This window comes from Bufo bufo, chromosome 3, assembly GCF_905171765.1.
Source record: "Bufo bufo chromosome 3, aBufBuf1.1, whole genome shotgun sequence".
Taxonomy (NCBI): domain Eukaryota; kingdom Metazoa; phylum Chordata; class Amphibia; order Anura; family Bufonidae; genus Bufo; species Bufo bufo.
In genome coordinates, this window is record NC_053391.1 from 235,872,393 (window position 1) to 235,886,463 (window position 14,071).

General features: G+C 40.6%; 2 protein-coding genes across 2 annotated transcripts in view; both read left to right on the plus strand.

Annotated features, from left to right (window-relative positions):
- The window catches only part of LOC120995068 (C4b-binding protein alpha chain-like), a 694,048-nt gene that overhangs the window by 656,915 nt on the left and 23,062 nt on the right, over positions 1-14,071 (plus strand). Inside the window, exon 26 of the mRNA XM_040424045.1 lies at positions 12,996-13,006. The gene's annotated coding sequence lies outside the window, so the exon portion shown is untranslated. The remainder of the gene's footprint in view (positions 1-12,995; positions 13,007-14,071) is intronic.
- LOC120995069 (C4b-binding protein alpha chain-like) overlaps positions 1-14,071 on the plus strand; it is a 362,014-nt gene that overhangs the window by 324,881 nt on the left and 23,062 nt on the right. The window lies entirely within an intron of this gene.

A 14,071-nucleotide genomic window follows, 5' to 3' on the forward strand; every position in this document is an offset into this window, starting at 1 on the left:
CAGTATACCCCAGTATACACAGGGGCTTGTTGGACAGTCCAGAAAAATTGGTGGTGTCCAAGTGTTTGGAGGAAGGAACCATCCTTCGCCCTTGCAAGTGACCAGCTGCTTGCAGTGAAGTGGAAGGACAGGAAGGATGTCTACATGCTGACCACCATGCACGCAGACACCACAGTGGAAGTTAGGGAGAGGGGGGTTGCTGCTGAAAAACACAAACCGATCTGTGTGACAGACTACAACAAATTTATGGGAGCTGGGACCAGGCTCTTTAACCTTACCTGGTGCAGCGAAAAAACAGGGCCTGGTATAAAAAGGTAGCAATCTACCTTCTTCAAATTGCTACTTATAATAGGTTTGTTTTATTTAAAAAGACCCAATGAACCCTCAGCTTCCTCAAGTTCCAGGAGAAGGTGGTTGATAATCTCCTGTTTGAGTCCCCGCACCGGGACAAGACTTTGAATCTGAGGACGTTCAAAGGCTTTCAGAACACCACTTCCTTCACCCCATCCCTGCCACTGCCACCCAGAAATACCCTTAGAAATGATGCTGGGTGTGTAGCAAACATGGAAGGAGGGGGAATACCTGATTTTACTGCCCCAGTTGCCCACGAGACCTCTGCAATTACCCCTGTTGTACCATACGGTTGCTAATTAATTTTATTTAATACCAAAAAGGAAGGGGGGGGGTCTTTTTAGGAAGTCGATTTATTCTCATTTTCTGCTTAGTTTGTGGGCTTTCCAGGGAGTGAGGGATCCTTTTGGGATGGGTTGTGGAATTTTATTTATTTTTTTGAGACATTGGGACAAAAATTTTTATGACTACAGTATGTCCTGCCACACAAAGCTGTAAATTCCATTCACATTACTGTATCATGATATTAGCATGATATTTTTTTTATTTGGAGGATCTCTAATGATTGTTCCTTACCAGAACACTAAGGGCTTTATTAAGAATTTGTTTTTTGTAGACCTCTTACACCCGACAACACGTCTAGAAATACTGACAGCATTTTGGGGATTAGTGACTCATTACTGTTCTACAGATGGTTCTGGACACTGTCCTTTTACATATTCTGTAGGTGATTGGTTGTTTGTGTACATAGCGGCTTGTACCTTGCCGGGCAGGGACTTGTTATAGTGCACTGCATCACTTGGCACGTTCGTCTCTCTCATATAGGGATTGAGGGGGCTAAAGAGATGTTGTACAACCAGTCTCTGTCATTGTATGTCAGCTTGTCATTATAACCCTACCCGTGTTCTTGCATCAAACTGGAATTTGCAACATAGTTTGATACATTTTCATCCATTTTCTTGGACTTGTTGCCTTTCATTACAGCACAGTTTTTTTCCCTGCAATGATCTATTATATGTCATGTCAGACCAGAACGCTGCTCACAACAGCATCAGAATGACAGAAATGCAGGACAACTGCCTTTTTAGAAATCTTCCTTTCTTATAAGTGCACAGCTTCACTTTTCATCTGTATGCGCCACAAAGATAAGAATGTGGTGGATTTCTAAGACAGTAACAGAGTTACCTATCTAAAAATATGTAAAAATGTATTACCAATTTGAAGAAAACCATACATACATATTATTTCATCCTAAAATAATTTTGCTATCAGCATGCTCACTACAACACTAAATGCATGCTTTATGGGATCTACTTTTGAAAATGGGGTAATTTCTGGGGGGTTTTCTATCCTTTTGGAAGCTCAACACCATTTAAGTGTGCAATGAGGCCTAAAACATTTTCAATTTATTTTCTGAAAGCTACTGGCTGCTCTATTACATTTGGGCCCTGCCGTATGTCAAAACATAAGATCAGGGCCACAGTGGGGATATTTCTGAAGGCAGGAGAAATGGGGTGACACATTTTGAGATGTACTCCTTCATTTTCATGTACAAAAAAAACCTGTCTTTAAATTGACAGTTTTGTGTGGGGGGGGGGGGGGGGGGACTATTTAATTTTTTTTTTTAACCAGCTTAGCATTAATGTAATGAAAAACTTTGCACAGGGAGCATGGGAGCGTCTGACGATAGACGCTAGGCTCCGCCCCCCCTCCCCCTGCCGCTCGCTGGTTATCCAGCCCGTCCGCTTGCTTCCACCCGCGGTGCTTGCCGGGGGACGCCGATGGTGATGTAGACGCCGCCTGTCCGGTCTGGTCTGCCCGCCTGTGATGTGGAAGCTGCCTGTCCGGTCTGCCCGCCTGCTGCCACCTTGATGCGCTTGCCGGGGACGCCGGCGCTGAGGTTGGGGCGGATGCCTGGGCGCTGACTTCTGCCGGTCTGATGGGTCTGCTGTGGATGCCGATGCCGTGGTCGTTGCTGGGGTGGTGAGTCGCTGGTCTGGAGGAACTGAGGATCGGAGGAGGTTGTTTGCCCCCCCCCCCCGGATGGTCCCTGGAGAGTCTTGATTGTGGGGCTCTGGGTTGTCAGTTTGATGCCACTGAGGGGCGCTGTTGGTGATGGGCAGCCATCTGGAGTGGAGCCCACCGTTCTGATGACCGTTTGGGTGCCCCCAATCCTATAATAAATCTAGTGATATTGTTAAAGGGGGTGAAAGAAGAAGTGGAGGAGAGGGTGAGGGAGAAGGAAGAAAGGGAAGAAACAAAAAAGGAGAAAAAGAGAGGGGTTGGAAGCTGGAGTGTGGAGAGTGGAAATTGGAGGTTGTTATTTAAAACTTTGCAGTACTTGTATGTGGGGATTGAGTGTCCTTTTGAGCGTCCTTTGTGGAAGGAAGAAAGTAGCAAGTGAGATAAGAGGGGTGAAGATAACTAGACGGTTGTGGACTACAGAGTACATCGATCGTTGTATTTACATTTATACCCCTATCGTAATTTCGATCTTGACCTTTGAATCTAACCCTCTGAAGAAAATCTTTCCATAGGACAAACCAGGGATTAACTCGTTCTAATGTAGCTTAACCCTCTCACTAAAGGTACAAGGCTGGTACTTGTTTTGTTGAATTTGCGACTTTTCCTTCTCTTCCTTTTTGACCAAACGTGCTCAGATTGCTGGACATTGCTTCTTCGGAATTAATGTATGCGATACTTCTGGACACTAGGAAAATGTTCATAATTCGGCTGCTGGACTTTTTTTGTGTTTCTCTTTTTCCCTCCTATTATTAATACCCTTTCTCTCAAATAATCTTTTTCCTTCTGGTCTAAGCTGTAATATACGGCTGTGTCTAATTGGATTGCTTGTTACAATATGTTATTATATTGCAAACTTTAGCGTTATTATATGTTAACAGATTTAATGTCTCTGAATAAGACATCTGTATTTGCGAGAGAACGGTTGGGAAGGGTTGTGACAGTGCTGGGTGAAGAGAGAGGAGGGAGAGAAGGTAAAGAAGGGAAAAATGTAGTGGAGGAGGTAGTGAGGAAGAGGGAAGGGGAGGAAGGAGTACTGGAAAAGGGAAAAAGAGACAAGAGCTAGTTTAAAAATGCCCCCTAAGAAAAAGGAGGAACAGCGTGGCCCTACTGGTTGTAGTGGTAGGAAATAAGTAACAGGGTCAGAGACTGGGTCCAAACAACAGGGTTTAAATAAATTTCTGGTCCCAAACTCCCCAGGTTCTAGTACCCTACAGAAAGAAAAAATTATAGATGTACAGTAGAGTCCCATGTTCTGACGTAGGAGAACGGATCTACGGGTGGAGTGGGAGAGCAGGGACCCTCTGCGGCATTCACAGAGAAAGATGTAAAAATGATGAAGGACATATTTTGCCCTGTCTCGAGGATGGAAAATGTTATAGGGAATATAGTGATACAGATCGGGGCAGTGCAAACTGATGTCAGTGTAATACGGGGATGAGATGGAGAAAATAAGGCAGCGATTATATGAGATGGAAAAAAGGATTCCCGCTCTGGAGCTCTCTGTTCAGAATCTAGAGAAGGAGGTTGTATCTTTAAAACAGATGAATGGCAAGATGGAACAAAAATTAATAAATCAAGAAGATAGAGCGAGAAGAACAAATATAAGATGTGTAGGTATCCCAGAACGGGCAGAAGGGGACAACTGTATCGAATTTATGGAGAGGTGGATAAAGGAGAACTGTAGGGAGGGTACTCTTTCCCCTTTGTTCGCTATCGAAAGAGCACATAGGGTCCCCACAAAAAAGAGGGTTCCAGAGACTATCCCAGACATATGTTGCTTAAATGCTTACTTGCTAAGGATCGAGATACAATACTGTCTGATGCTAGAACCTCCGAAAAATACCAGATACATGGTGAAAAGATAAGACTCTTCCCAGATTACTCAGTTGACACCAATGCACGTAGAAAAGAGTTCATAATTGTTAAAAAGAGACTAAGGGAGGCAGGTTTGAAGTATAGTCTACTTTTTCCGGCAAAATTAAGGGTGGAATACAAATGAAGGATTGATTTTTTTCAGACGCCACTTGAGGTTAGCGAATGGGCGGATGGGATGGGCCTTTCAGGGGGGGGTTGAGGGGGGGATAAGGAGCCATTATGCTAAGTAATGGAGCCGCCCCGACTGCTGACAAGCAGAGAGGGGGCTATTTAGGGTGGAGGGGGAGGTATTTTGGAGAAGAGGGAGAGGGGACGTGGGCTTTTTTTTTTTCTCTCTCTTTTCTTCCCTCTCTGCTAGATGGTTAGGATTCTTTCATTGAACGTGAGAGGTTTACGAGAGAGAGTAAAGAGATATGCTATCCTTGAGTGGATGAAAAGGTTCTTGCCAGCCATCGTTTGCCTCCAAGAGACACACCTAGATAAAGAATCCTTAAGGTGGTTGGAGAAGAGATGGATAGTGGAAGGGTACCATTCGGTATACACTACTTACTCAAGAGGGGTCTCAATTCTGATACATGATAAGATTAAATTTGAGTGTGTTGCATATGAGGCAGACAACTGTGGTAGGTACCTCTTCTTACAATGCAATATAGAAGGGGTTAAAATAGTAATCGCAAATGTATATATATTCCACCACCATATAAGCCAGATGTCTTGTATGAATTACATAGATTCATGTTGTATAGACAAGAATGCATAATGATTGCGATAGGAGACTATAATGCTGTAATGGACCCACTCAGGGATAGAATGTCTAGCAGAGGGGGAAGAATACAAAATGTAGATTTGTTTAAACTGGCCTTGGAATTTAACTGGATTGATGTTTGGCGCTATCAGAACCCGGAAGAAATCATGTATTCCTGTTATTCTAAAACACACCAAAACTGGTCAAAAATATATATGGTCTTGGGAAATAAAAATCTAATGTCCCAAAACAGGATTAAGATAAAGTATTTGCCTATAGCTTTATCCGATCATAGTGCTGTGGTAATGGAACTGGATTTGAATAGAAAGAATAACTTGCCAATGTTTAAGTTTAATGCTCATTGGTTATCATTGATTTCAGATAAAGAGAGTATAATGGAGGAATTAAAAAGAAAATTCCAGAAGAATAATAATTCAGCTAGCAGATTGATAGTTTGGGATACCGCCAAGGCATACTTGAGAGGATTGTTGTTTAAAAAGGTGAATTACTGGAAGAAAAGTATTAAGGAAAGAGGCAATGCATTGGAAAAAAACTAGAAGAAGCAAGAATAGCATGTATAACAAACCCCACTGAATACAATAGGAAGGAATGGGAGGAGGAACAGGAAAAGCTAAAAATATACCAGTTAGATAGAAGTAGGAAAGAATTGCTCTTCCAAGGGTTTCGGTTAGCCTCAGAGGGAGAAAAGGTTGGTAAAAGTATTGTAAAAAATCAAAGAGGGAAATCCTGGATAGGGGCGATTAGAGATAATATGGACAAAATAATTAGTTCACCGGAAGGAGTTAAAAAAGTTTTTGTGGACTATTTCCAGGAACTTTATAAGTCTAGGGTACAATATTCGAAAATAGATTTGGACTTATATTTAGATTGCCTTGAGAGAGATATCTCAGGCCCAAAAGGAATATTTGGAAAAAGAAATATCAATTTTAGAAATTAACGAGGTTTTGGGTAAGGTGAATCCTGCAAAAAACACCAGGGTGTGATGGCCTCCCCTTTGAAATATATAAGACTTTTGCCCAGGTGTTAATACCAGAATTAAAAATAACATTGGGTGAGGCTCAAAAAATAGGGGATTTACCAGATTCCATGAAAGAGGCAATTATTACATTAATTCCAAAAAAGGGTAAAGAACAATTAGACCCCGGGTCATATAGACCAATATCTTTGTTAAACACGGATGTTAAAATTCTGGCAAAAGTCTTGGCAGGTAGGCTCTCTAAGGTGATCAAAGGTATAATCCATGAAGATCAGACAGGTTTTATACCCGGTAGAACGATATATATTCAAATATAAGAAGGTTGTACCTTAATATTGAGGCTAATAGAACAGAAACTGGTGAGAAAGCTATACTTTCACTGGATGCCCAAAAGGCATTTGATTGTATTGAGTGGGAGTATTTATGGGCAGTCTTAAAAAGGGTTGGCATAGGGGAGGGATTTATAAGATGGATTCAGCTTATATATTCCAACCCGAGGGCTAGAGTGATGGTGGATGGGAGCTTGTCCCTGCCTCTTGCCCTGTATCGGGGCACTAGGCAGGGATGCCCTCTCTCTCCATTACTATTTGCTATAGCGATCGAGCCCCTGGCAAGTATAATAAGAAATGATAGGGAGTTTAAAAGTTTTCAATATGTGGAAGGAGACGAAAAATTATTAATGTATACTGATGATATTTTATTATGTATGCACAATATAGGGGATCAGTTTAGAAGAGTAATAGATATAATAGATAAGTTAGTTGTTTTTTTTCTGGTTTAAATATTAATTGGGGGAAATCCCATATGATGTTATTAGGAGATGGGCAATCACAGAAGGACTCAAGGGTGCATGTGCTTAAGAAACACGAGAGTTTTAAATATTTAGGTATACAAATTTCCGGAAATATAGAAGAATATGAAAAGTTAAGCGTACTTCCCGTAATAAAAGAACTTAGAACTAAAATACACATCTGGAAAAGATTAGCCCTGTCAATTCAGGGTCGGGTAAACCTAATAAAAATTATTTTTCTTCCAAAAATACTTTATGTCTTACAAAATGCCCCATTGAGATTGCCGCAGAAGATTTTTAGGTTATTGGACAGCCTAATGGGGGATTTTATTTGGAAAGGTGCTATCCCTATGATAAAAAAAAGAAGTGCTTCAGCTCCCAGTAAGAGAGGGTGGATTGGCGGTTCCTAACTGGTTTTTATATTATTTAATAACACAATATAGCCAGATAAAAGGTAGTCTGAACGGTTTAGTGGGAAGACAGGAATTAAATAAACTGGTTTGGAGAGGGGAATGGAATCACTTAGAGGTATTGGAATCAGGCATACTAGGGGAAAATATTATAGGAAATAGAACACTGAATTCACTGGAGTACATATGGGTGGAAGTTAAAAAAAAATATTAGAGATTAAAGTTTTTTTGCAGCATACACCTATTTGGAAAAATTTTGATTTAAAGGAATTGCAAACGATTAGGACTTACATCTACTGGGGAAAAAAAGGCGATGAAATATTTAGGTCAAGTATTTGAGGAAGATAAACTGAAAGACTTCAATACATTGGCTAGGGAGTTTGGGATCCCCTAAAAGGAGATCTATAAATATTTCCAGCTTAGGAATGCTTTGATGACAGCGGTGCATGTAGATAAACATAGAAAGGAACAATCAGATAGAATATATAAATTCACCAATGGAGGAGAAAAAAGAGGAATAACTGCAAAAAGATATGGGATCTTGATGGAGTGGAAAAAAAAACGGATTACAATACTTGCTAGAGGAAAATGGGAAAAAGAACTTCAGTCTTTTACGGAAGAGAAATGGAAAGATGCTCTTAGAAGTTATGCTATGGTGTCGGATAGGGGTTCACATAAGATATCACAGTTTTTTATAGTACATAGATTACACCGATCTCCTAGGATATTAAAGAAAATGGGTGTGAGAACTTCAGATAAGTGCCCAAAATGTAGGGGGGAGAATGCAGATCTTATACATTGTTTTTGGAGATGCCCCAGACTTTTTAGATATTGGAAAGAGATAGCAGAGATTGAAAAAATTGACGAAATACGGAAAAAATGGCTATACTAGGCCTGGATGTTTATGTTTTTTTTTTTTTCTCTTGTCCCTCTCTCTCTCTCTAAGGGGTGGTGGGTGGGTATTTGGGTTAAAAAGAATAAGGATAATATTTTTTAAGTTGTAATATGGACTTTTATATTGTAGTATTGTTATGATTTGTGCATATGTTTTTCACAAAATTGAAATAAAAAAAAAAAAAAAATTAAAAATTAAAAAAATGTAATGAAAAACTGAATGGTCAACAAACTTACTATACCCCTAGATGAATAATATAACTGGTGTATATATATATATATATATATATATATATATATATATATATATATATAAAAATGGGGTCATTTTCTATAATTTTGGCAGCTTAATGATATTACACGTGTGCAATGAGGCCTGAAACATTTTTTATTTATTTTCTGAAAACCACTGGGTGCTCCTTTATTTTTGGGCCCTGCCAAATGTCAAAACATAAAATGAGGGCCACAATGGGGATATTTCTGAACCCAGGAAATATGGGGTGATATATTTTGGGGTATACTCCATTTTCACATGCTCTGTATAAAAAAAGTAATTGCAACTTGCAAATTGCAACTTGGCTTGGTGGAGGAAAAAAATATGTACTTCAAAAATTAATGTTAAAATTGTAAGTCTCCTAAATTTAAAAAACTATTTCTAATAAAAATATTGAATAATATTTATGTAGATATGTGAAATATAGATTTTTGCGTTTTTTTAATAGATATACCCAAATGTATTGGTTAAATTTTACCACCTAAGTAGAGTACAATATGTGACGAAAAAAACAATGTCAGAATTACTTGGAATAACCTTTACATGGTTATTCTCTGCTAAAGTGACACGTCAGATTTCCAAAATTATTAAGGTCCTAACAGGCTTGTACTTCGAAAACAAAGGATCCGAAGCTTGCTTCGCTCATCACTATTTCCAATGTGATGTCATCTCTCATGGGTTTCAGATTTACTGGAAGCTCACAGCCTCTGCAAATTTGACCTAGTTTTAGTAGGCCCAAGGCACTTTTTCCCCTTTGAGTCGCACTATATGCCCAAATAGCAGTTGATGACCTAACAATACTATACTTGGAGAAACTGCATTACAAATGGCACTTTGAACTGGATAGACATATGTATTTTTTCAGCCATACAAACTGGAATACAAACTATGAATAATAAATTGTGGATTTTTTATTTTCTATTATTACGCCTTGTGCAAATCAGGTCTTTGTATAGGGATTAAGGGTGAATACCAGGGATCTGACAGGACACAGGTGCAAAAGGCATAGTCTAAACACAGTCCAGGATCACGGTAGGCTAGGTACCTGCATAGTCCAGGCAGCAGTTCAAAGGGCGGCACAGGCGGCAAGAAGCAGAAGTGGTTGACAGGCAAGGTACAGTATACAGGTAGTCAGACAAGAGATCACACCTTCAGTGGTTACCAGGGACTAGAAAACCTCAAAGCTCAGGCATGGAGGTGGATCCACAGCCCAGCTAAACAGGGAAGCTGATGAGCAACTCAATCAGCAGCTGGACAGGGAGAGAAGGGAAGAATTAATCCTATCAGTGCTGTTAGGAAGTTGAGAACTTGTTCTAATACACACAGTGTGCTGCCACGCAGCTTTTACTGTCTAGCAGTTGTTATTACATGTTATGTTACTATATTATTTGGTATGATCCTTACACCCCTGCTGTTTCTGGCTAGTTGGTTGTTCCTACCCTCCATTTCCTGCTGTAACTCCATTTTGTATAGTTGTTATGAGGAGACTGCAGAGTGTGGAAGCTGTGTAACTTCATTAACAGTGTCCTATTCATAATGCGCCACATTCTCTCTCCAAATGTCGTGCATTCAAGGACAAGCCTATTGAAGAACGCAAGTAATTTCTCAAAGAGCATAATATCTGTTTCAAGTGTTGTGCATCCTCCGATCATTTAGCTAGAGACTGTAAGATCGCCATCAGATGTTCCCTGTGTAGCAGTGCCAAACATGTGGACGCTCTTCATTCAGACCTGTTCAAAAGGAAACCTTCACCCGGCAGCAACCCCAAAACTACATCAAATGATGGCGGGGAGAGAACTGAGCAACGTGCCAATCCCGTAACCACAAGGTGTACAGAGGTATGTGGAGAAGGGCTTCATAGCAAATCTTGTAGCAAGATATGTCTTGTAAGGGTTTTTCCTGAAGGATGTCCACAAAATTCCATAAAAATGTATGCCATACTCGATGATCAGAGCAATCGCTCATTGGCCAGTACAGAATTCTTTGACCTATTCAACATTCATGGAGAGACCTGGTCCTATACCTTGCAGACATGTGCAGGAAAGATCAATACTTCTGGAAGAAGAGCCCATGGCTTCATAGTGGCATCAGAATATGAGGACATAGAGTTTCCTCTTCCAACTCTAATCGAATGTGATCAGCTACCGAACAATAGAGAAGAAATCCCCACACCAGAGGTTGCACGTCATCACCCTCATTTGAGCCACATTGCTGACTACATTCCACCTCTTCACAAGGATGTTAAGATTTTGATTCTACTAGGGAGAGACATTCCTAGAGTTCATAAAATAAGAGAGTTATGTAACGGTCCAGATGATGCTCCTCAGGCCCAGAAACTTGATCTTGGATGGGTGATAATAGGAGAAGTCTGTTTAGATCAATCTCACAAGCTCTTGGACGTAGCTTCCTACAAAACTAATGTTGCCTATCGGTCGATGAAATGTCCATTGCACTATTATGTGAAGGAAAGACTTGATTTTAAAAACGAAGTTCCATATCAAGCACTCCAAGGTATAAACTGCAAACTCACTTCTCAGAAGGACCTTGGTGATTCAGTGTACCAGACTACTTGTGATGACAACAAGATTGCCCCTTCAGTCGAAGACAAGGAGTTCATCAAGATTATGAATGAAGAGTTCTTCAAGGACAATTCCAACAGTTGGGTAGCTTCATTACCCTTCCGAGTACCAAGGCTTACTCTCCCTAACAATCGACAGCAAGCTTTAACCAGATTTTCTGCACTTAAGAAAACTCTCTGTAACAAACCTGAGATGCAAGAGCACTTTATAACATTTATGCAGAAGATTTTAGATAACCTTCACGCTGAGCCAGCAGCAGACCTTATGGAAGGTGAAGAATGCTGGTACCTTCCATCCTTTGGAGTCTACGATCCTCGTAAACCGGGGCAAATCAGAATAGTCTTTGACTCAAGCGCTCAGTTCCAGGGAAACTCTTTAAATAACGTTCTTCTAACTGGTCCAAATCTAACAAACAACCTTGTAGGAGTGTTGATGCGGTTCAGGGAGGAACCAATTGCCGTGACAGCTGACGTCCAACAGATGTTCCACTGTTTCATAGTCAAAGAGGACCACAGAAATTATCTCCGGTTCTTGTGGCACCGCAACAATGATGTTAATGATCAGGTGATAGATTATCGCATGAGAGTCCATGTCTTTGGAAATAGTCCATCTCCTGCCGTGGCAACTTATGGACTGAGAAGAACAGCGCAGGAAGGTGAAAAGGAATTCGGATCTGACACCAGGAGGAAGGAATATCTCACACTTCTTCAAGGACATAAAAAGTGGCAAACCCAGAAGCCTAACTTAAAGGAAGGGGACCTGGTCCTGTTAAAAGACCAGCAAGCTCACCGGATCCAGTGGCCAGTTGGACTTATTACAAAGGCCATTACTAGTGATGATGGAAGAGTCCGAAGTGTGGAAGTCAGGATCGTTAAGGATGGGGCATCAAAAACCTTCCTGAGACCAGTCACCGAGACAGTCCTAATTATGCCTGCATCCAAAAATTCAGATTCAACGTTATGTGAAGGAGTCACTTAAGACCTTTACTATAGCTAGCTTATAGACTTGAGAAGGTTAAATAGCATGTTACTGTATGCAATGTTAATAGTATGTTAAAAGAAAATAATGTAGTGTATAGTGGTATCTCTCGATACCAGGCGGGGAGTGTGCTGCCACGCAGCTTTTACTGTCTAGCAGTTGTTATTACATGTTATGTTACTATATTATTTGGTATGATCCTTACACCCCTGCTGTTTCTGGCTAGTTGGTTGTTCCTACCCTCCATTTCCTGCTGTAACTCCATTTTGTATAGTTGTTATGAGGAGACTGCAGAGTGTGGAAGCTGTGTAACTTCATTAGAAATTTACCTATGAAAAAGCCTCTATGTTTATACCCTTGCTACCTTGAAGCATAAAGAAGCATTGAAAATCACCTCTGGAGTCTTTATCCATTGAGTAAGCTATCTGTTAAAGTGATCATTCAACCTGCCGCACACATCCTTACAGACTGGGTCTACAAGAAGCTTGTCGCAGGTACAACCGATGCTGAGACAGAATACACAGAGATAGTGGAGTGATGCCTGTGCCTGCCAGGGACAACAGGACAACAGCAGACATGGGCTGCCAAGCTAACAGTGAATCAGTCACGCATCAGGTCGCCCAGTCTGCCTGTTTAAAAACAGATTTGACACAACTTGTGCAAACTCACAGAAAAACTGCTGTGAATTTGAAACAATTTTATATCAGTTCTAGGTAAATTGTTAAAAAATCACCGCACAGATCGTGGCAAAACAACCTAAATGGGTGCAGAACCTTTGGTGACATAGTTACAGTTGAAACCAGAAGTTTCCATACACTATATAAAAAGACAAACATGCATGTTTTTCTCAATATCTGACATGAAATCAGAATAAACATTTCCTGGTTTTGGTCAATTAGCATTACCATAATTATTATTATTTGCCAAATGCCAGAATAATGAGAGAGAGCATGTTTTAAGACATTTTTATTACTTTCTGCAATGTCAAATGTTTACATACACTAAGATTACTATGCCTTTAAACAATTCTGGACTGCCCATAAGATGATGTCATGTGTTTGGAAGCTTCTGTTAGGTCTGTTGGCAACATCTGAGTTAATTAGAGACACGCCTGTGGATGTATTTAAATGCACACCTGAAACACACTGCTTCTTTGTGTAGCAGCATGGGAAAGTCTAAAGAAACCAGCCAAGATTATGAACTTGCACAAGTCTGGCTCAACCTTGGGTGCAATTTCAAGATACCTGAATGTGCCTCGTTCATCTGTACAAACAATTATACGCAAGTACAAATCAGATGGGAAAATCCAGCCATCATACCGCTCAGGAAGGAGACGGGTTCTGTGTCCCAGAGATGAACGTGCTTTGGTCCAACATGTGCATATCAACCCAAGAACAAAAGGAAAATACCTTGTGAAGATGATGGCAGAAGCTGGTAAGATTGTGTCAATATCCACAGTGAAACGAGTACTATATCAACATGGGCTGAAAGGCCACTCTGCCAGGAAGAAGCCATTACTTCAAAAGAAACATAAAAAAGCCAAATTAATGTTTGCAAATGCACACAGGAACAAAGACCTGACATGTCCTGTGGTCTGACGAAACTAAAATTGAACTTTTGGCCATAATGACCATAATTACGTTTGGAGGAAAAAGGGAGAAGCTTGGAAGCCTAAGAACGCCATCCCAACTGTGAAACATGGGGGTGGCAGCATCATGTTGTGGGGTTGTTTTGCTGCAGGAGGGAATGGTGCATGTCACAAATTAGATGGCATCATAAGGAAAGAAGATTATGTGGAAATACTGAAGCAACATCTCAAGACATCAGCCAGGAAGTTGAAGCTTGGGCAGAAATGGGTCTTCCAAATTGACAATGCATACTGACATGACAAACTGGTTACAAAGTGGCTTAAGGATAACAAAGTCAATGTTTTGGAGTGGTCATAACAAAGCCCTGATCTCAATCCTATTGAAAATGTATGGGTAAAGCTGAAAAGGCAGGTGTGAGCAAGGCGACCAACAAACATGGCTCAGTTACACCAGTTTTGTCAGGAGGAATGGGCCCAAATTCCGACCAACTATTGTGAGAAGCTTGTGGAAGGATATCCAAAATGTTTGACCCAAGTCATGCAGTTTAAGGGCAATGGTACCAAA